This window comes from Perissodus microlepis, chromosome 23, assembly GCF_051167445.1.
Source record: "Perissodus microlepis isolate ML-2025 ecotype Zambia chromosome 23, ASM5116744v1, whole genome shotgun sequence".
Lineage (NCBI taxonomy): Eukaryota > Metazoa > Chordata > Actinopteri > Cichliformes > Cichlidae > Perissodus > Perissodus microlepis.
In genome coordinates this window covers 14684903-14706354 of record NC_140482.1, presented here as the reverse complement: position 1 = coordinate 14706354, position 21452 = coordinate 14684903, and the positions used below count along the sequence as shown (strand labels likewise).

The 21452-nt window shown below is 37.5% G+C and overlaps 2 long non-coding RNA genes across 3 annotated transcripts; one reads left to right on the top strand and one right to left on the bottom strand.

The window, feature by feature from the left end:
- The first annotated feature begins 3818 nt into the window (after window positions 1-3818).
- LOC146361055 (uncharacterized) lies at window positions 3819-6023 on the top strand. Its single transcript, XR_014799535.1, has 3 exons — window positions 3819-4098; window positions 4524-4581; window positions 5537-6023. It is a non-coding gene; the product is annotated as an uncharacterized LOC146361055 (long non-coding RNA).
- A 1905-nt stretch (window positions 6024-7928) lies between these two features.
- On the bottom strand, window positions 7929-13484 carry LOC146361054 (uncharacterized). 2 transcript variants are annotated; one of them, XR_014799511.1, is made up of 9 exons: window positions 13126-13483; window positions 12545-12625; window positions 10580-10761; window positions 10324-10467; window positions 9987-10211; window positions 9352-9501; window positions 8991-9099; window positions 8764-8885; window positions 7929-8621 (listed from the first exon to the last, which is right to left on the bottom strand). It is a non-coding gene; the product is annotated as an uncharacterized LOC146361054 (long non-coding RNA). The 2 variants fall into 2 exon arrangements; XR_014799512.1 differs by having other exon boundaries at window positions 9987-10439; window positions 13126-13484.
- Between the last annotated feature and the right edge of the window lie 7968 nt (window positions 13485-21452).

The window sequence follows — 21452 nt, the reverse complement described above, 5'->3', positions numbered from 1 at the left end:
CAAAAAAACACTTTATTTCGCCGAGACAGTGCGTTTCTGACTATTACATGCATTTGAATGGAGTTCTCGCACGAAACAAAGTATAGGTTTTCATCTTGTGAATAACTCGAAAATCTTAGCTCAAACAGCTTTAAAACCTGTTTGCTCAACACGGGGATATTGAATTCTTTGAGATTAAGCCATAAATACGTATATCTGAGCCTTCTATCAAAAGTTAAAGCTAACTTCATGAAGTTGTACAAAAACACTTTATTTCGCCGAGACAGTGCGTTTCTCACTATTACATGCATTTGAATGGAGTTCTCGCCAGAAAACAAAGTATAGGTTTTCATCTTGTGAATAACTCGAAAATCTTAGCTCAAACAGCTTTAAAACCTGTTTGCTCAACACGGGGATATAGAATTCTATGAGATAAAGCCATAAATAGGTATATCTGAGCCTTCTATGAAAAGTTACATGTAATTTCATGAAGTTGTAGAAAAACACTTTATTTCGCCGAGACAGTGCGTTTCTGACTATTACATGCATTTGAATGGAGTTCTCGCCCGACACAAAGTATAGGTTTTCATCTTGTGAATAACTCGAAAATCTTAGCTCAAACAGCTTTAAAACCTGTTTGCTCAACACGGGGATATAGAATTCTATAAGATAAAGCCATAAATACGTATATCTGAGCCTTCTATCAAAAGTTACATGTAACTTCATGAAGTTGTACAAAAACACTTTATTTCGCCGAGACAGTGCGTTTCTGACTATTACATGCATTTGAATGGAGTTCTCGCACGAAACAAAGTATAGGTTTTCATCTTGTGAATAACTCGAAAATCTTAGCTCAAACAGCTTTAAAACCTGCTTGCTCAACACGGGAATATTGAATTCTATGAGATAAAACCATAAATATGTGTGTCTGAGCCTTCTATCAAAAGTTACAGCTAACTTCATGAAGTTGTACAAAAAGGCTTTATTTCGCCGAGACAGTGCGTTTCTGACTATTACATGCATTTGAATGGAGTTCTCGCACGAAACAAAGTATAGGTTTTCATCTTGTGAATAACTCGAAAATCTTAGCTCAAACAGCTTTAAAACCTGCTTGCTCAACACGGGAATATTGAATTCTATGAGATAAAACCATAAATATGTGTGTCTGAGCCTTCTATCAAAAGTTACAGCTAACTTCATGAAGTTGTACAAAAAGGCTTTATTTCGCCGAGACAGTGCGTTTCTGACTATTACATGCATTTGAATGGAGTTCTCGCACGAAACAAAGTATAGGTTTTCATCTTGTGAATAACTCGAAAATCTTAGCTCAAACAACTTTAAAACCTTTTTGCTCAACACGGGGATATAGAATTCTATGAGATAAAACCATAAATATGTGTGTGTGAGCCTTCTATCAAAAGTTACATGTAACTTCATGAAGTTGTATAAAAACACTTTATTTCGCCGAGACAGTGCGTTTCTGACTATTACATGCATTTGAATGGAGTTCTCGCCAGAAAACAAAGTATAGGTTTTCATCTTGTGAATAACTCGAAAATCTTAGCTCAAACAGCTTTAAAACCTGTTTGCTCAACACGGGGATATAGAATTCTATAAGATAAAGCCATAAATACGTATATCTGAGCCTTCTATCAAAAGTTACAGCTAACTTCATGAAGTTGTACAAAAAGGCTTTATTTCGCCGAGACAGTGCGTTTCTGCATTTGAATCGAGTTCTCGCCCGACACAAAGTATAGGTTTTCATTTTGTGAATAACTTGAAAATCTTAGCTCACACAGCTGCAAAACCTATTTCCCCAGCACGGAGATGCTGAATTTTATAAGGCAAAGCCATATTTATGTGTGTCTGAGTCTTCTATCAAAATTTACAGCTGTCTTTATGAAATGGCGTTATTAGCACAAATCAGTCCCATAGATATGGACCATCTCCTGCTAGATTGTTCAGAAGGTTGTTATCATCCATCCAGATGGAGGATCACTAACAGGAGCGTGGGAAGACTCCAGAATCCACTCTGGCTGGAATCCGGTGAATACAGCAGTGTTTACAGGTAAGACCATTTAAACGGACAGCATTTATAGAATGACTATTAAAAGTCAGCGAGTGTCAATAATGTTAATGTGGTTATGTTAGTAATACACCGAGTGCTAATATAACAGCTTTAAGATGCATTTGTAGATATTATTACGTGTTTTACTGTCTTTATGGTGCTAGCTTAAAGTTACGGTGTAAACGTTAGCTTATATTAGAGTAAAGCTGTTACTGTTTAAACGATGTTAGCACAGAAATATTAGCTTCTGTCATGACTGATGAAGTTACTAGTTAATAAAGTTTCCAGTAAAGTGTTTAATCGCAGCCACAGATTGACAGCAAATATCTCGATTAGCTTCAGTGCATCTGTAATAAATATGTGCAAGTTTCAGTGCTTCGTTTAAACTGTATGATACTTATACTGACCCAGGGTCAGTGTAAAATACAATCCTAGCTGTGTGAACAAAGCCTGGCTCCTTTAATCCTGCATGAAAAACCTCAGGATGCAGGTTATTATTACTCTTTCCTGCTGGCACACCTGTCACACCTGAGAGTCAGCTAGAAACGTACAGTGACGTGGACATCATGCAAAGACTGCCAGACTCTGTAATACTGTAAGTGATCAGTGACTCAAGTTAACACTAAACTTTAAACGGTACCTCTGTGTCTCTGTGTGTCTCTGAACATTTAGGATTGAGTCAGGCTGCATTGACTTTATTTATTGGGACTTTAATGTGTTAAAAGCAGGTTGAAGACGGCTCAGAAACATTTGAAGATTAAAATTTAGCATTATGGCTGCTGGTGGTTTGTAAAGCCTATACTCAGCTGTATTTTTGTTACTAATTTATGTTTGTTGTTGTTTAACACAGATTTCAGAAGAGCAAATATGCTTAATAGTTTAACTAGATTTCATTTGTCAGTGTGGGACTGCTGAGTCACCTGAAGAACTCATTTCATTCATTCTCCACATGATGTTCATTTACAGAAATGTTTCACAGGAACTGATTCCTCCCAAAAGGGTGAACTAGTGTGTTTCAATAGATTATCTCTGTATGAATGTACTTCTTAAATGAAGGCAAGTGTTTGTCCTTTTTTGTTCCTCAATTACAGTACGTGATATCAAGGGCAGGCGGTCAACACTGGGGGAAGACAAGAAGCAGACGTACTTCCAAGAGGGAGCTGCAGTGAGGACACAGCCAGGTCACTGAGGTCAGAATCTGAAACAGCTCAGGTTTGTATTTTAGGGGTTATAAAAAATCAAAATGTATTTATGAAGAAACCTTTAAATAATAGTCATAATTATGATTATTATAACAAATATCAAACATTTAAGTGGATTTTCTGTTACACATATTGTGTTAGCCCTGCAATAAACTGGCAGCCTGTCCTGTCTCTGTCCTGTATCAGCTGGGATAGGCTTCATCCTCCCGCAACCCTGAATTGGATACATTGTATTCCAATTATGTAATCTGATCATTTACAAACTCAAGGTATCTAATCAAAATGTAAGTAATAATTATAAAATGGGAAAGCAGAAATAAATGTGACATAAATGTAAATGTGCTAACTGACATAGAGGACAGCTACATGCAGTCTGAAAAACCTTTGTTGTCAAGTTTGCAGGTATATCAGCACAAGACATTCTTACACTGTAACTCAGTGAAGCATTATTGGTCCAGTCTGTTTGGATAAATATAGTAAGTTGATGTATGTCCATTTATTGACACATTTTCTTAAGTGCTTATCCAGTTCAGGATCACAGTGGAGCTGCAGCTGGATATGTTCACTAAATAAACCTTACAAAAGTTAACAATAAACCTGCATCCCTGTATGTTGTTGTCCACAGGATGAGAAAATCAAACTGGAACACTGTGGAACATGTTAATAAATGTTTGTGTTTATCCCTGTGTCTTTCACAGGAGGCGCTGGAAGGTTTCCCTATAGTTCCCTAATAGCAGAACCATAAAGGTTGCTGGATTGCATGATGGCCTTACCCCTGAGCAGTCATCCTGTTAAAGGAGGAACCAGTTAGAAGCTGTTTTCAAAGTAGCTGAGCAGATTTCATCTCAAGTAAGCGATTAACTGTTTGTTAGTCTGTTCTGCCACTTAAAGCATTTAAGGACATCTTTTGAGTGTCCAGTTGAATTAATTCTACTGGCTCTCATGGTCATTTGTTATTATAGACATATTTTTCATGTTCATCCAGCTATTTAGTAAATTCTATCTATTTAGTAATATCCGTCAGCTATAAAATGTAATATAAATATAAAAAATATCTAAATATCTCCTGCCCTTTATATTTTAATGATGTAAGTCTGTTATCGTGTTACATTAGCATTCCTCACATATCAATGAGATGCTGTACAGTACAATCCTACTGACGCAGCAGAGGGATAACGACGGCTATTCAACATCGTTACATGACACATTCGAGCTGCATGACGCAGACAAAGTGACTAAATCATCTTTTTTGTGGTTTATTGTCTTCAAACCAGCAGACAAAGCTGATGGCAGAAGATGTCGGAGAAGAACTTCAGGCCGTGTACTGAAAAGGTATTTTTTTCTTGTTATCAAAAGACATTTGGAGTGACGGCTTCTACAACTGGTTGTGTTAAAGTAAAGCTTACAGTCTAAGAAATCACAGTGTTGATATTCAGCACAAAGAGAAAAGCTCACTCTTTTGAATTTATTTACAATCATAGTTTTATAAATTCTGACTGTAAACATCTTTTACAGCTTTGATATTGTTTGACACTAGATATCAGGTTTAATTTAAAGGTTTCTGTGTCCCAATGAGCCATTTACACTGACCAGTGTTTCACTTTAACTGTAACACATTCATTATTTAGTTCCAACATTTCTAAGAGAAATAACTGAATGTAAAAAATGGCAGCCCTCAGGCCAGGTTTAATTGATAGAGATATATGCATGCATTATGAAATTTATGTATCCCAGATAATTGTTATTCATCTAGTCATGGCATACCCACCCCTTCCTCCCAAGTTAACTGCAACCCAAAATAACTAGTGGGGCTATTTACACACTCACAACCAGTGTGGGGTAAAAAGAGCCACCAAAAAGCTGTCAGCCACAGATGTGCTAGAAGAGTTAGAAACTCTACTTATGGAGAAACTTTCTAAGTCTAACAGGGGACAGGTACTCCTGCCCAAATAACATGATATAACCCCACATACAGCCCAGCCATAAAATGAACCAAGTCATTTAGTTAAAGACAGCATGGGACCAAATGCATGTAACCAGCCTGCACCAACCTGGCATTTCTTCCTCCTGAATTAAATGAATGAATGGATGAAAGTTAAATGACTACAAACGTAAAGCCACTAGTTCCCACACTGGAATTCCCTGACACTGTGTGTTAACCGTATTTAGCTTGTATCAACAGTTGTAACAGGCTAAGCCACCTGAGACACTGCATTGAATGATTGTTCCTGTCTTAATGATTTCAGCTGACTGGTTTCAGCTCAGATGTTCTGCTTTTTCCTTTCAGTAGATCAAATCAGCTCGTGCTCCTTCTGCTTCCAATTTAATGGCAAGAAGAAGAAGAAGAATGCTTCAGCGAAGTGGCGTTCATGGTCTCAGTGAACAGTCATGGTCACACACTGCATGTGGTTTTAAAAGCAACATGTCTGTTCACTACAACGATCGAGATGTGTAATATTAGTGCAGCTACGGTTTGTTCTTGAACATCAGTTCTGTTTTCTACTTTGATCACTTAGACCAAAAAAGTGTTGTTTTCAGATTCTTTCTTTTAAATCTATAAAGCACCTGCTCATTTTTATTACAATTAGTTTCACATAAATGTTAGTGTTTCCTTTATAATCTTTTAATGCTTACACTACACTGTACATGTCTACATTAGAGACATTTCTGTTACCTGTTTCTGTTGACTCAGAGTTGTGAAATGTTCTTTTATTTGATGCACAATATGAAGTTCATAATTTTCTTACAAATAAAACTCTAATGACAAACATGAACAGCTGTGCTTATTTCTGAGACATGAGTTTTTGAATGTGTTCATATTTAGACAGTGTGCATCTGTAGGCTGAAACTGTAATGGTGAACCTGAGGTGATGGTCAACAGAAGGCAAATATATATCAATATAAAACAATATTGAAGTAATGTCTTTACCCTCTGCAGCGTGTGGACGCTGTGCACACAATCACCTTATTTACTGTAGTAAACGTGCACCGCTAGCTCACGTGACTGACTGTCTCCATAGTTACATCGTATATTATTAGCTATGTAAACAGCTTCCAAAGATACCGCCAGAGCTCTCTGCAGCTGTAACACTTTCACACTTTGCAAATCATTTCACGTTTTTGATAGTTATGAAGACAGAATATGTTTTTAAGGTCATGCTAGGCGGTTGCTATGGTGGTTGCTGTGGACTTGGGTGGACCGCGTCCGATTCCTGTTATTAGCTGTCCGCCGTAGGAAGGCTGCGTTCCATTTACAAGTAGTGACAGTCTGCCGTAACTCGAACTCAAACCCCGCTTTGTTCTTTAATTATAGGCCTTTTATAGCCGTTCATGACACGCACACACACACATAAAGCACTTTGCCTCACCATGAGAATGCAACTTTACCTAACCTAACTTTTAAAGTATCTGATATAGGATAGAAAAATGAAGCAACCAGAGATTTAATGATGGAGACTCTGGGTTCTGTAGTGACCTGAATGACTCTTTGCATACAATTTATTGAAGAGGACTTTAGAATGCACTTTACATTTAGACTGTTGCTGTTTAATTTTTTACATTGTTGCGGTGTTATGTCATGAATAAGGTTCACCTGCTGGGGGTTTGATGGATCAGCTGGACAATACAGTCAAAGACAGACTTCATTCATCATATGCAAGAATCCTAGTTGGATTTTTGTTGTCACTCATGTTTTTGAACCAAATATTGAAAACAATTCTGACAGACTGGATACCTGGCCAGGTTTACATTACCTTGTACTCAAGCATCCCAGGACAGAGCCCTGCCCCACCATGAGTCTGGGTGGATACGTGGTTATAATATAAAAGGACCGATACTGAATATGAATATTTCATGAAAATTGAATTATAATACAAATTAGTAATAAGGGTTTCTCTGCGCCCTTATCTACCCCATACTCAAAGAGCTGCGGGCAGAGAGGGTGACAGGAGAGGATGGCACTGAAGAGAAGATGCTCGGTTTCTGGAGTCTCCTGGTCCTGTCAGTATTAGTAGGATGCATCTGCTGTGTTCTCGTGGATGCTCACCTACCTTGACTTGTTCCAGCCTGGTATGGATTTCCCAACACTGCGGACAGTGGCCCACGTCAGAGACGTTTAATATTGATTACATATGTCTGAATTGCTAACCCTAACCCTAACCCTAGCTCAACAGACCACAATGCTCTGGACTGTCAGTATTATTACATGCTGTGAACATAAGTAGCTTTGATCACAGTTTATGTTGTAAAGAGAAGGAATATTGAAAAAAAGATCAACATTGTGATACTATTTCTTCCAAACTGACCAGAAACATGCTTGTCATACTCTCACAGCAAAGGATCAGACTCACTGTGCATGACGGCTCAGGCCAATGATGTCTGTTAGATTGTCAGTTGTTTAGTGTGCTTCTGTACAGTTAGGGTCACCGTCTCTATTTCAGAATAATTAATATGCGGAAAACACTAAAAGTTGATTGTCTTCCAATATTCTAACATAATTAAAAAACTTTAAGTTTGTAAGTACATATTGTTACAGTCCTAATGCCAATATGATTCTTCATAACTCCTGCTTTGAAATACTGAACTTTAAAATTTACCTGATGAAAGATAATTTACAGTGGCACTCTGTCAGGATAATTCTGACTATAAGATCACTCTATTAATCTGAATCCTTCTGAAATGTGCTGTGAATGAATGCTGATGCAACTCACTGTGGGAAAGCTGTTAATAAAATGAATCTGTGACACATGCAACACATTCACAGAGGAAGAGAACAGAAAGGGAGGACACGCAGAGGCTGTGTTAAAGTCAGAAATCCAAATCTTTAGTCAAAAACAGGCAGCGGTTACAAACAGGAAGACAAGCAGTCCATCAAACAGTCTACAGGGTCAAACATTCAGAGAATTCAAACAGCAGTAAAAACTAACTGGACACTGAAAAACTTAAAGCAATAAAAGGAAGCAGCGCAGTATATTCACTGAATTATCATCAATTACAAAAGAGAAAAAGAGAAAAGGAGAAAAACTATGATTTCTAAGAAAATAAACCTTGATGGAAACATACAGAATGTAAACTATGTGAGTTTGGTGAACTTTGTTAGTAACAAATGAGGTAAAAACCCAAAACAGACAAAACACAGAAAGAGGCTCTCAGTATTCATTAATAATTAGAAAGCATCTAAACATTCTGGTCGTGGATTTTTACAGTCTTAGTTCCGCTCGCTGTCATCATTATAATCATCATAATCAATTGGTCCTGAGGTGGGCGGGACTGTCTCTGGTGATGTCACCATGAAGGAACAGCATCTGGCACGTGTTACTGAAACGTCCCAGTACACTGGTGTAGTTTCCTCTCCAGTTGTTTGACATTTGACACTTCAACATTAAGGGGAAGAAGAAGAAACAGTGTTAGGTCAGGTGACCACATGGTTTCTAAAGTAACTGACAGGAAGTAACCAGGCCGTTAGAAATGGATGGCATGTGTTTAGAGTTACTGGAGTTGGGTAACTCTACTTACCAAAAGCAGAAGCACACAGATGACAGATCAGATGCTGAATGTTGCAGGAACATGCTCATGTGTGGTGATCATTCAATGCTGCTCCGGCAGGTTAGACAGTCCAAGACTGATATACTGCCCATCTGAGAGTTTGAAAACACACATGCAAAGATTTATTTTGTATTACAGTCAAAGTTGGATGTTCATTTTTGTCCTTTAAAAATGTTTGTGTATTTGAAAGCACTAACATTTAAGGATGACTTGGATTGTCTCCTTTAAAGGGGAGACAAGTGTATCCACTGATCCACGTCACTTTACCTGGATGATGACTCCTCTCCCCCTCACTCAGAAACACTCCTAATATAACCAAGCAAATAAATAATATTGAAGATTTACTTACATCATTACAAAAACATCAAAAACATCTCCCTTTGATTCTATTTCTCCATTCCTGCTGAACATCAGGCAACAAATATCTCAATAAATCACAGTAAAATGTAAAGCACATATTTTCTCTGCTTTGTCAAACCTCTGCAGAGCCTCTGTCAAGAAAAACATATCTGTAAGCATAAAACAAATATACATTTCATAACACGTCACTGGACAAACCTCGGTCAGTTGATTTCCTCTGTGCAGTGCAGACGAGCATCAGTCAGCAAGTCAAGGTGGTGAGATGGACTGGTGCCCTTTGTGACACTCTTCTGAGGAAACAGCACCGTCTTTCCACACCGTCACCATCTGTGAGCACAAACTGCCGCTCTGCCAGCATGTAGGACATCACATATCACACACAAAGGGGTGAAGAAACATTAGAGCTCAACTTTGGATACTTTAGATCTAAACAGATCAAAGTAGCTCTTAGCTTCAACAATCAGTGAACAGACAAACAATGATACCATACTGATTCTGTATGAATACAATATGGTATTTTCAATACAGGTGTCAAATTAATTTATTAAAACTAATACAGATATATGTATATATTTTTTTTGATAAATTAGTTTGCTAAATTATAAGAATATATATATTTTTTTTCATTTAACAATTGCAACTGAAAGAAATTAAATATTGAACAAAAATATATTGTCACATTCTGAGCATGCTCAGCATGCTGACAGACTTGAAGTTGCTACAGATTTTAAGAAGTGATAATTATATTATATTATATTATAATTTCATCCGTTTAATCAAACATTTGATGCCTTAGATGTCTCAGTCTATAGCGTTCTGCAACTACAACTAACCTGAGGCTTGGATTTGGCTGCAGGTGCCCCTGTACATCCTTCTCAGCAGCACACATGTGGGTACCATTTAATCACACTTCTTCCTGAGCTTTTCTTCATCACAAGACCAAAGGTGGCATCCCGTGTCACAGTCTTATCATCATCCAGAAGAAACATTTGAAGAAACATCATGGAGAAGAAACATTTACGCGCCTCCTGGTTTTGTTTTCTGATCCTGCAAAAAGACTGAGGACAACAAAGCCCAGAGAACACGAGATATACAATATCCAACATTCAGACTCAATGAAGAGCACCAGGTTGGTTCAGTTATAGTAGATATAAGCATACTTCACATTACTGGGTATGAATAATAATGAGGATCTGCATCTTTGAAGATGCAGAGCATGATGTCCCATCATCAGACTGTAAACAAACATCCACCAGGCTTCTTTGTTGGCAAAATTGATGATTCTCCTATCAGGGATCAGTAGAGTGTATTAACCTGTGGTATAAGCAGCAGTCACTGAAATATTACTGTTTCAGATTCTAGATTTAGATTTCAGAATCTAGCACATAAAAGCCAGGGTGGGAGGGATCTCTGCAAACTGACTTACCTCTGCAAGTGTGAAGCTCAACAAAAATCTGACTCTCCAGTCACAGACAAACAAAAAACTCCAGCTGGGAGATAGAAAACGCTGTCTGGGTCTTGCTGGATGTTGCTGGTCAGAGTCCACACATTAGCAGAGTGCTTCTTGGTCCCACTGACCCATATGGACAGTGACTGTGGAGAACTGTTCTGGAAAACAGAAAAGAGAATTAAAATAACAAAAAGCCAAAGAGGATTTCCACAAAGACTCTCTTGGAATCAGCAATCAAAAAATCACTGGTTCATATTTCAATTAAATATGAACAGGTTCCTTAAATGTACGCAGTTCAGATCTGATTTAATTTAATTTCCTTCACACAGCACATTTGTCCAGGCTGACAGGTAAACATAGAATTAATCTCAGGTAAGATGACTCATAGTAGAGATTCAGTAAGAAAGATTGCAGGCGCTAATATTATTACCACACAATCCAAGGACACACCAACAGCTCAGATTTCTAGAACTATTTAAACAAATGTCTTCTGAATATTCAATTCATGTTCACAGTGGGAGGGTGGAGGGTGTTGTGGAATTTTTTAAATAAAGTCTGCAACACAGAAAGAATTTTGATCAAGCTATTTATTACTGCGCACAGGAGAGCAAACACACATCAAACATCACAGTTCAGTCATGTCAGCTCTGCCACTTCATGTGTCTCGCTATGAAACCTAACGGATCAATGGTTATGCTGTTTTGTGCCCTTGGCGTTATCAGCACCTGTAAAGGGAGTTGTTTTCTCAAACTGCTGACGCTGAAGTAAGTTCATCTAGTTTTAGAAACTTTCACTGAACAGTCTATAACAGTGTCACAACTAAGCATATGCATAAGCACTTAAATACTTTAAATGAAAATATCAGAAAAATTCTATTACAGAGGCTAGAGCCTGTCCCAGTAGTCATAGGTAGAGCACACCTGGACAGGTCACCAGTCTGTCAGAGGACAAACACAGAGACAGACATCAGAGTAACAAATCTATTTAAAATTAATGTAAGTTTGCTGCAGCTGTATGTATGAACATGTGTTTCTGTGCTCACAGTCCACCTCTCAGGAACCTGCAGTTCATTTTTAGTCTACTTTAAACAGACCTCACAAAAGGCTGATGTGGCTGGATCAGTAGTCTGATTTAAGTACGATACCTTTGGCCAGGGATTAATCTGGTACATCGCTTCACTGCAGTCTTACGTATTTTCCCCACACCTGAATTAAAAAAAATACTGATATATACAAATAACAGCTTCAGCTGATGCAGCCCGACTCAATCCTAAATGTTCAGAGACACACAGAGACACAGAGGTACCGTTTAAAGTTTAGTGTTAACTTGAGTCACTGATCATTTGCAGTATTACAGAGTCTGGCAGTCTTTGCATGATGTCCACGTCACTGTACGTTTCTAGCTGACTCTCAGGTGTGACAGGTGTGCCAGCAGGAAAGAGTAATAATAACCTGCATCCTGAGGTTTTTCATGCAGGATTAAAGGAGCCAGGCTTTGTTCACACAGCTAGGATTGTATTTTACACTGACCCTGGGTCAGTATAAGTATCATACAGTTTAAACGAAGCACTGAAACTTGCACATATTTATTACAGATGCACTGAAGCTAATCGAGATATTTGCTGTCAATCTGTGGCTGCGATTAAACACTTTACTGGAAACTTTATTAACTAGTAACTTCATCAGTCATGACAGAAGCTAATATTTCTGTGCTAACATCGTTTAAACAGTAACAGCTTTACTACAATATAAGCTAACGTTTACACTGTAACTTTAAGCTAGCACCATAAAGACGGTAAAACACGTAATAATATCTACAAATGCATCTTAAAGCTGTTATATTAGCATTCGGTGTATTACTAACATAACCACATTAACATTATTGACACTCGCTGACTTTTAATAGTCATTCTATAAATGCTGTCCGTTTAAATGGTCTTACCTGTACACACTGCTGTATTCACCGGATTCCAGCCAGAGTGGATTCTGGAGTCTTCCCACGCTCCTGTTAGTGATCCTCCATCTGGATGGATGATAGCAACCTTCTGAACAATCTAGCAGGAGATGGTCCATATCTATGGGACTGATTTGTGCTAATAACGCCCATTGTATGGACTGATAACAGCCGAAGCGGGTGAATAAAGTCACCCAGTCGCTAGCTGTGCCATTACCCAGCATACACCAGCACAATATTTTGCACAGCACCACCATAGACATTTTCAGTGGTTTTGAATGCAGGACATGGTTATCTTACCTTGTAAAACGCATGACAATAAAACAGCTAACCACCATAAAATGGTATTGTGTGTGTATGTATGTGCATGTGTGTGTGTGTGTGTGTGTGTGTGTGTGTGTGTGTGTGTGTGTGTGTGAGAGAGAGAGAGAGAGAGAGAGAGAGAGAGGGAGAGAGATCAAAGGCGTGCGTTTATGTTTTTTCTTGATCAAGAGTGAGCCTCCTCTCTCTTATTGGATGTATGGTATAGCATGTTTATTCAGGTGCACCTTTGAAGTCTATGAGAATACTTTGCAGCCTGGTCTGAGTGGTCATTTCTGCACAGACACAATGAAGCGTGCACTCAGTTTAGAGGAGGCTGTTGCTGCAGTTTTGCACTCTTCAGAAAGTGAAAACGATACCACAAGCAGTGGAGATACTTCTGACAGCGAAGAAGAATTTTTGCCAGGCACCGAAGAGCTTTGCAGCTCGTGTGAGGAGGAGGAGAAGGAGGAAGAAGAGCAGGAGGAAGAGACAAGACTGGAGGATGGCCAGTGGAGATCTAAAAATGGAGAAATCATGTGGCAACCCACACATGAAGAGGTCCTGCCATTTTTTCCTCCTCCCATTTTAACCCCAGGACCAACCCATTATGCAATTCGTAGGATCAGCAGCCCTGTGAGCACTTTCCATTTTTTTTTTTTGCAGAGGACATTATGCAGCAAATCCTGCATTTCACCAACCTGCAGGGCAACAGGTCAGTAAAAGACTGGAAGGGCATAGATGAGGAGTTGCAGGCTTACATGGGGCTTGTGATGCTGGCTGGCCTGTACAGGTCTCAACATGAAACGACAACAAGCCTGTGGGATGGGGAGACAGGGCTCTTCTGTTTCCTGCTACCATGTCAAAAAAAAAGATTTGAGCAAATTAATTGGGCAGTAAGATTCGATGATCGTCTCTCCCGTCCAGGTCGCTACAGGGGGACAAGGCTGTGATTTCCTACATCCCCAAGCAGAGAAAAAATGTTGTCTTATTGAGCACCAGGCACCGTGAGCTACAAGTCCAGGACTCTGGGAAGAGAAAGCCCCACATCATCCTGGATTATAACAAATGCAAAGGGGCTGTGGATCATCTGGACCAGGTAAGCACAATTATAAGTCATTTATTTGCCAAATTGTTTACCGTTTCTCATTGTTATAACTGATAAAGTCAGATAATGTGATTATGATAGTTTTGATATGAAATGATAGTTTTAGACTATGATAGTTTTGATAGTTACAGAAAGGAGGGGGGGGGGTATAGTTTGACGCCCACAGGCAGGAAGAATCTATGAAGTTTATGAAAAAACGCTTTATTTCACCACATAAATATGTGTGTCTGAGCCTTCTATCAAAAGTTACATGTAACTTCATGAAGTTGTACAAAAACACTTTATTTCGCCGAGACAGTGCGTTTCTGACTATTACATGCATTTGAATGGAGTTCTCGCCAGAAAACAAAGTATAGGTTTTCATCTTGTGAATAACTCGAAAATCTTACCTCCAACAGCTTTAAAACCTGTTTGCTCAACACGGGGATATAGAATTCTATGAGATAAAACCATAAATATGTGTGTCTGAGCCTTCTATCAAAAGTTAAAGCTAACTTCATGAAGTTGTACAAAAACACTTTATTTCGCCGAGACAGTGCGTTTCTGACTATTACATGCATTTGAATGGAGTTCTCGCCAGAAAACAAAGTATAGGTTTTCATCTTGTGAATAACTCGAAAATCTTAGCTCAAACAGCTTTAAAATCTTTTTGCTCAACACGGGGATATAGAATTCTATGAGATAAAACCATAAATATGTGTGTCTGAGCCTTCTATCAAAAGTTACATGTAACTTCATGAAGTTGTACAAAAACACTTTATTTCGCCGAGACAGTGCGTTTCTGACTATTACATGCATTTGAATGGAGTTCTCGCCAGAAAACAAAGTATAGGTTTTCATCTTGTGAATAACTCGAAAATCTTAGCTCAAACAGCTTTAAAACCTGTTTGCTCAACACGGGGATATAGAATTCTATAAGATAAAGCCATAAATACGTATATCTGAGCCTTCTATCAAAAGTTAAAGCTAACTTCATGAAGTTGTACAAAAACACTTTATTTCGCCGAGACAGTGCGTTTCTGACTATTACATGCATTTGAATGGAGTTCTCGCCAGAAAACAAAGTATAGGTTTTCATCTTGTGAATAACTCGAAAATCTTAGCTCAAACAGCTTTAAAACCTGTTTGCTCAACACGGGGATATAGAATTCTATAAGATAAAGCCATAAATAGGTATATCTGAGCCTTCTATCAAAAGTTACAGCTAACTTCATGAAGTTGTACAAAAAGGCTTTATTTCGCCGAGACAGTGCGTTTCTGACTATTACATGCATTTGAATGGAGTTCTCGCCAGAAAACAAAGTATAGGTTTTCATCTTGTGAATAACTCGAAAATCTTAGCTCAAACAGCTTTAAAACCTGTTTGCTCAACACGGGGATATTGAATTCTATAAGATAAAGCCATAAATATGTGTGTCTGAGCCTTCTATCAAAAGTTACATGTAACTTCATGAAGTTGTACAAAAACACTTTATTTCGCCGAGACAGTGCGTTTCTGACTATTACATGCATTTGAATGGAGTTCTCGCCAGAAAACAAAGTATAGGTTTTCATCTTGTGAATAACTCGAAAATCTTAGCTCAAACAGCTTTAAAACCTGTTTGCTCAACACGGGGATATAGAATTCTACAAGATAAAGCCATAAATATGTGTGTCTGAGCCTTCTATCAAAAGTTACAGCTAACTTCATGAAGTTGTACAAAAAGGCTTTATTTCGCCGAGACAGTGCGTTTCTGACTATTACATGCATTTGAATGGAGTTCTCGCCAGAAAACAAAGTATAGGTTTTCATCTTGTGAATAACTCGAAAATCTTAGCTCAAACAGCTTTAAAATCTTTTTGCTCAACACGGGGATATAGAATTCTATGAGATAAAACCATAAATATGTGTGTCTGAGCCTTCTATCAAAAGTTACAGCTAACTTCATGAAGTTGTACAAAAACACTTTATTTCGCCGAGACAGTGCGTTTCTGACTATTACATGCATTTGAATGGAGTTCTCGCCAGAAAACAAAGTATAGGTTTTCATCTTGTGAATAACTCGAAAATCTTAGCTCAAACAGCTTTAAAACCTGTTTGCTCAACACGGGGATATAGAATTCTATGAGATAAAACCATAAATATGTGTGTCTGAGCCTTCTATCAAAAGTTACATGTAACTTCATGAAGTTGTACAAAAACACTTTATTTCGCCGAGACAGTGCGTTTCTGACTATTACATGCATTTGAATGGAGTTCTCGCCAGAAAACAAAGTATAGGTTTTCATCTTGTGAATAACTCGAAAATCTTAGCTCAAACAGCTTTAAAACCTGTTTGCTCAACACGGGGATATAGAATTCTATAAGATAAAGCCATAAATACGTATATCTGAGCCTTCTATCAAAAGTTACAGCTAACTTCATGAAGTTTTACAAAAACACTTTATTTCGGCGAGACAGTGCGTTTCTGACTATTACATGCATTTGAATGGAGTTCTCGACAGAAAACAAAGTATAGGTTTTCATCTTGTGAATAACTCGAAAATCTTAGCTCAAACAGCTTTAAAACCTGTTTGCTCAACACGGGGATATAGAATTCTATGAGATAAAACCATAAATATGTGTGTCTGAGCCTTCTATCAAAAGTTAAAGCTAACTTCATGAAGTTGTACAAAAAGGCTTTATTTCGCCGAGACAGTGCGTTTCTGACTATTACATGCATTTGAATGGAGTTCTCGCCAGAAAACAAAGTATAGGTTTTCATCTTGTGAATAACTCGAAAATCTTAACTCAAACAGCTTTAAAATCTTTTTGCTCAACACGGGGATATAGAATTCTATAAGATAAAGCCATAAATACGTATATCTGAGCCTTCTATCAAAAGTTACAGCTAACTTCATGAAGTTTTACAAAAACACTTTATTTCGGCGAGACAGTGCGTTTCTGACTATTACATGCATTTGAATGGAGTTCTCGACAGAAAACAAAGTATAGGTTTTCATCTTGTGAATTACACGAAAATCTTAGCTCAAACAGCTTTAAAATCTTTTTGCTCAACACGGGGATATAGAATTCTATGAGATAAAACCATAAATATGTGTGTCTGAGCCTTCTATCAAAAGTTACATGTAACTTCATGAAGTTGTACAAAAACACTTTATTTCGCCGAGACAGTGCGTTTCTGACCATTACATGCATTTGAATGGAGTTCTCGCCAGAAAACAAAGTATAGGTTTTCATCTTGTGAATAACTCGAAAATCTTAGCTCAAACAGCTTTAAAATCTTTTTGCTCAACACGGGGATATAGAATTCTATGAGATAAAACCATAAATATGTGTGTCTGAGCCTTCTATCAAAAGTTACATGTAACTTCATGAAGTTGTACAAAAACACTTTATTTCGCCGAGACAGTGCGTTTCTGACTATTACATGCATTTGAATGGAGTTCTGCACGAAACAAAGTATAGGTTTTCATCTTGTGAATAACTCATAAATCTTAGCTCAAACAGCTTTAAAACCTGTTTGCTCAACACGGGGATATTGAATTCTATAAGATAAAGCCATAAATATGTGTGTCTGAGCCTTCTATCAAAAGTTACAGCTAACTTCATGAAGTTGTACAAAAACACTTTATTTCGCCGAGACAGTGCGTTTCTGACCATTACATGCATTTGAATGGAGTTCTCGCCAGAAAACAAAGTATAGGTTTTCATCTTGTGAATAACTCGAAAATCTTAGCTCAAACAGCTTTAAAATCTTTTTGCTCAACACGGGGATATAGAATTCTATGAGATAAAACCATAAATATGTGTGTCTGAGCCTTCTATCAAAAGTTACATGTAACTTCATGAAGTTGTACAAAAACACTTTATTTCGCCGAGACAGTGCGTTTCTGACTATTACATGCATTTGAATGGAGTTCTCGCACGAAACAAAGTATAGGTTTTCATCTTGTGAATAACTCGAAAATCTTAGCTCAAACAGCTTTAAAACCTGTTTGCTCAACACGGGGATATAGAATTCTATGAGATAAAGCCATAAATATGTGTGTCTGAGCCTTCTATCAAAAGTTACAGCTAACTTCATGAAGTTGTATAAAAAGGCTTTATTTCGCCGAGACAGTGCGTTTCTGACTATTACATGCATTTGAATGGAGTTCTCGCCAGAAAACAAAGTATAGGTTTTCATCTTGTGAATAACTCATAAATCTTAGCTCAAACAGCTTTAAAACCTGTTTGCTCAACACGGGGATATAGAATTCTATAAGATAAAGCCATAAATACGTATATCTGAGCCTTCTATCAAAAGTTACATGTAACTTCATGAAGTTGTACAAAAACACTTTATTTCGCCGAGACAGTGCGTTTCTGACCATTACATGCATTTGAATGGAGTTCTCGCCAGAAAACAAAGTATAGGTTTTCATCTTGTGAATAACTCGAAAATCTTAGCTCAAACAGGTTTAAAATCTTTTTGCTCAACACGGGGATATAGAATTCTATGAGATAAAACCATAAATATGTGTGTCTGAGCCTTCTATCAAAAGTTACATGTAACTTCATGAAGTTGTACAAAAACACTTTATTTCGCCGAGACAGTGCGTTTCTGACTATTACATGCATTTGAATGGAGTTCTCGCACGAAACAAAGTATAGGTTTTCATCTTGTGAATAACTCGAAAATCTTAGCTCAAACAGCTTTAAAACCTGTTTGCTCAACACGGGGATATAGAATTCTATGAGATAAAACCATAAATATCTGTGTCTGAGCCTTCTATCAAAAGTTACAGCTAACTTCATGAAGTTGTATAAAAAGGCTTTATTTCACCGAGACAGTGCGTTTCTGACTATTACATGCATTTGAATGGAGTTCTGCACGAAACAAAGTATAGGTTTTCATCTTGTGAATAACTCATAAATCTTAGCTCAAACAGCTTTAAAACCTGTTTGCTCAACACGGGGATATAGAATTCTATAAGATAAAGCCATAAATATGTGTGTCTGAGCCTTCTATCAAAAGTTACAGCTAACTTCATGAAGTTGTACAAAAACACTTTATTTCGCCGAGACAGTGCGTTTCTGACCATTACATGCATTTGAATGGAGTTCTCGCCAGAAAACAAAGTATAGGTTTTCATCTTGTGAATAACTCGAAAATCTTAGCTCAAACAGCTTTAAAATCTTTTTGCTCAACACGGGGATATAGAATTCTATGAGATAAAACCATAAATATGTGTGTCTGAGCCTTCTATCAAAAGTTACATGTAACTTCATGAAGTTGTACAAAAACACTTTATTTCGCCGAGACAGTGCGTTTCTGACTATTACATGCATTTGAATGGAGTTCTCGCCAGAAAACAAAGTATAGGTTTTCATCTTGTGAATAACTCGAAAATCTTAGCTCAAACAGCTTTAAAACCTGTTTGCTCAACACGGGGATATAGAATTCTATGAGATAAAACCATAAATATGTGTGTCTGAGCCTTCTATCAAAAGTTACATGTAACTTCATGAAGTTGTACAAAAACACTTTATTTCGCCGAGACAGTGCGTTTCTGACTATTACATGCATTTGAATGGAGTTCTGCACGAAACAAAGTATAGGTTTTCATCTTGTGAATAACTCATAAATCTTAGCTCAAACAGCTTTAAAACCTGTTTACTCAACACGGGGATATTGAATTCTATAAGATAAAGCCATAAATATGTGTGTCTGAGCCTTCTATCAAAAGTTACAGCTAACTTCATGAAGTTGTACAAAAACACTTTATTTCGCCGAGACAGTGCGTTTCTGACTATTACATGCATTTGAATGGAGTTCTCGCCAGAAAACAAAGTATAGGTTTTCATCTTGTGAATTACACGAAAATCTTAGCTCAAACAGCTTTAAAATCTTTTTGCTCAACACGGGGATATAGAATTCTATGAGATAAAACCATAAATATGTGTGTCTGAGCCTTCTATCAAAAGTTACATGTAACTTCATGAAGTTGTACAAAAACACTTTATTTCGCCGAGACAGTGCGTTTCTGACCATTACATGCATTTGAATGGAGTTCTCGCCAGAAAACAAAGTATAGGTTTTCATCTTGTGAATAACTCATAAATCTTAGCTCAAACAGCTTTAAAACCTGTTTGCTCAACACGGGGATATAGAATTCTATAAGATAAAGCCATAAATATGTGTGTCTGAGCCTTCTATCAAAAGTTACAGCTAACTTCATGAAGTTGTACAAAAACACTTTATTTCGCCGAGACAGTGCGTTTCTGACCATTACATGCATTTGAATGGAGTTCTCGCCAGAAAACAAAGTATAGGTTTTCATCTTGTGAATAACTCGAAAATCTTAGCTCAAACAGCTTTAAAATCTTTTTGCTCAACACGGGGATATAGAATTCTATGAGATAAAACCATAAATATGTGTGTCTGAGCCTTCTATCAAAAGTTACATGTAACTTCATGAAGTTGTACAAAAACACTTTATTTCGCCGAGACAGTGCGTTTCTGACTATTACATGCATTTGAACGGAGTTCTCGCCAGAAAACAAAGTATAGGTTTTCATCTTGTGAATAACTCGAAAATCTTAGCTCAAACAGCTTTAAAATCTTTTTGCTCAACACGGGGATATAGAATTCTATGAGATAAAACCATAAATATGTGTGTCTGAGCCTTCTATCAAAAGTTACATGTAACTTCATGAAGTTGTACAAAAACACTTTATTTCGCCGAGACAGTGCGTTTCTGACTATTACATGCATTTGAATGGAGTTCTCGCCAGAAAACAAAGTATAGGTTTTCATCTTGTGAATAACTCGAAAATCTTAGCTCAAACAGCTTTACCTGTTTGCTCAACACGGGGATATAGAATTCTATAAGATAAAGTCATAAATACGTATATCTGAGCCTTCTATCAAAAGTTACAGCTAACTTCATGAAGTTGTACAAAAAGGCTTTATTTCGCCGAGACAGTGCGTTTCTGACTATTACATGCATTTGAATGGAGTTCTCGCACGAAACAAAGTATAGGTTTTCATCTTGTGAATAACTCGAAAATCTTAGCTCAAACAGCTTTAAAACCTGTTTGCTCAACACGGGGATATAGAATTCTATAAGATAAAGTCATAAATACGTATATCTGAGCCTTCTATCAAAAGTTACAGCTAACTTCATGAAGTTGTACAAAAAGGCTTTATTTCGCCGAGACAGTGCGTTTCTGACTATTACATGCATTTGAATGGAGTTCTCGCACGAAACAAAGTATAGGTTTTCATCTTGTGAATAACTCGAAAATCTTAGCTCAAACAGCTTTAAAACCTGTTTGCTCAACACGGGGATATAGAATTCTATGAGATAAAGCCATAAATATGTGTGTCTGAGCCTTCTATCAAAAGTTACAGCTAACTTCATGAAGTTGTATAAAAAGCCTTTATTTCACCGAGACAGTGCGTTTCTGACTATTACATGCATTTGAATGGAGTTCTGCACGAAACAAAGTATAGGTTTTCA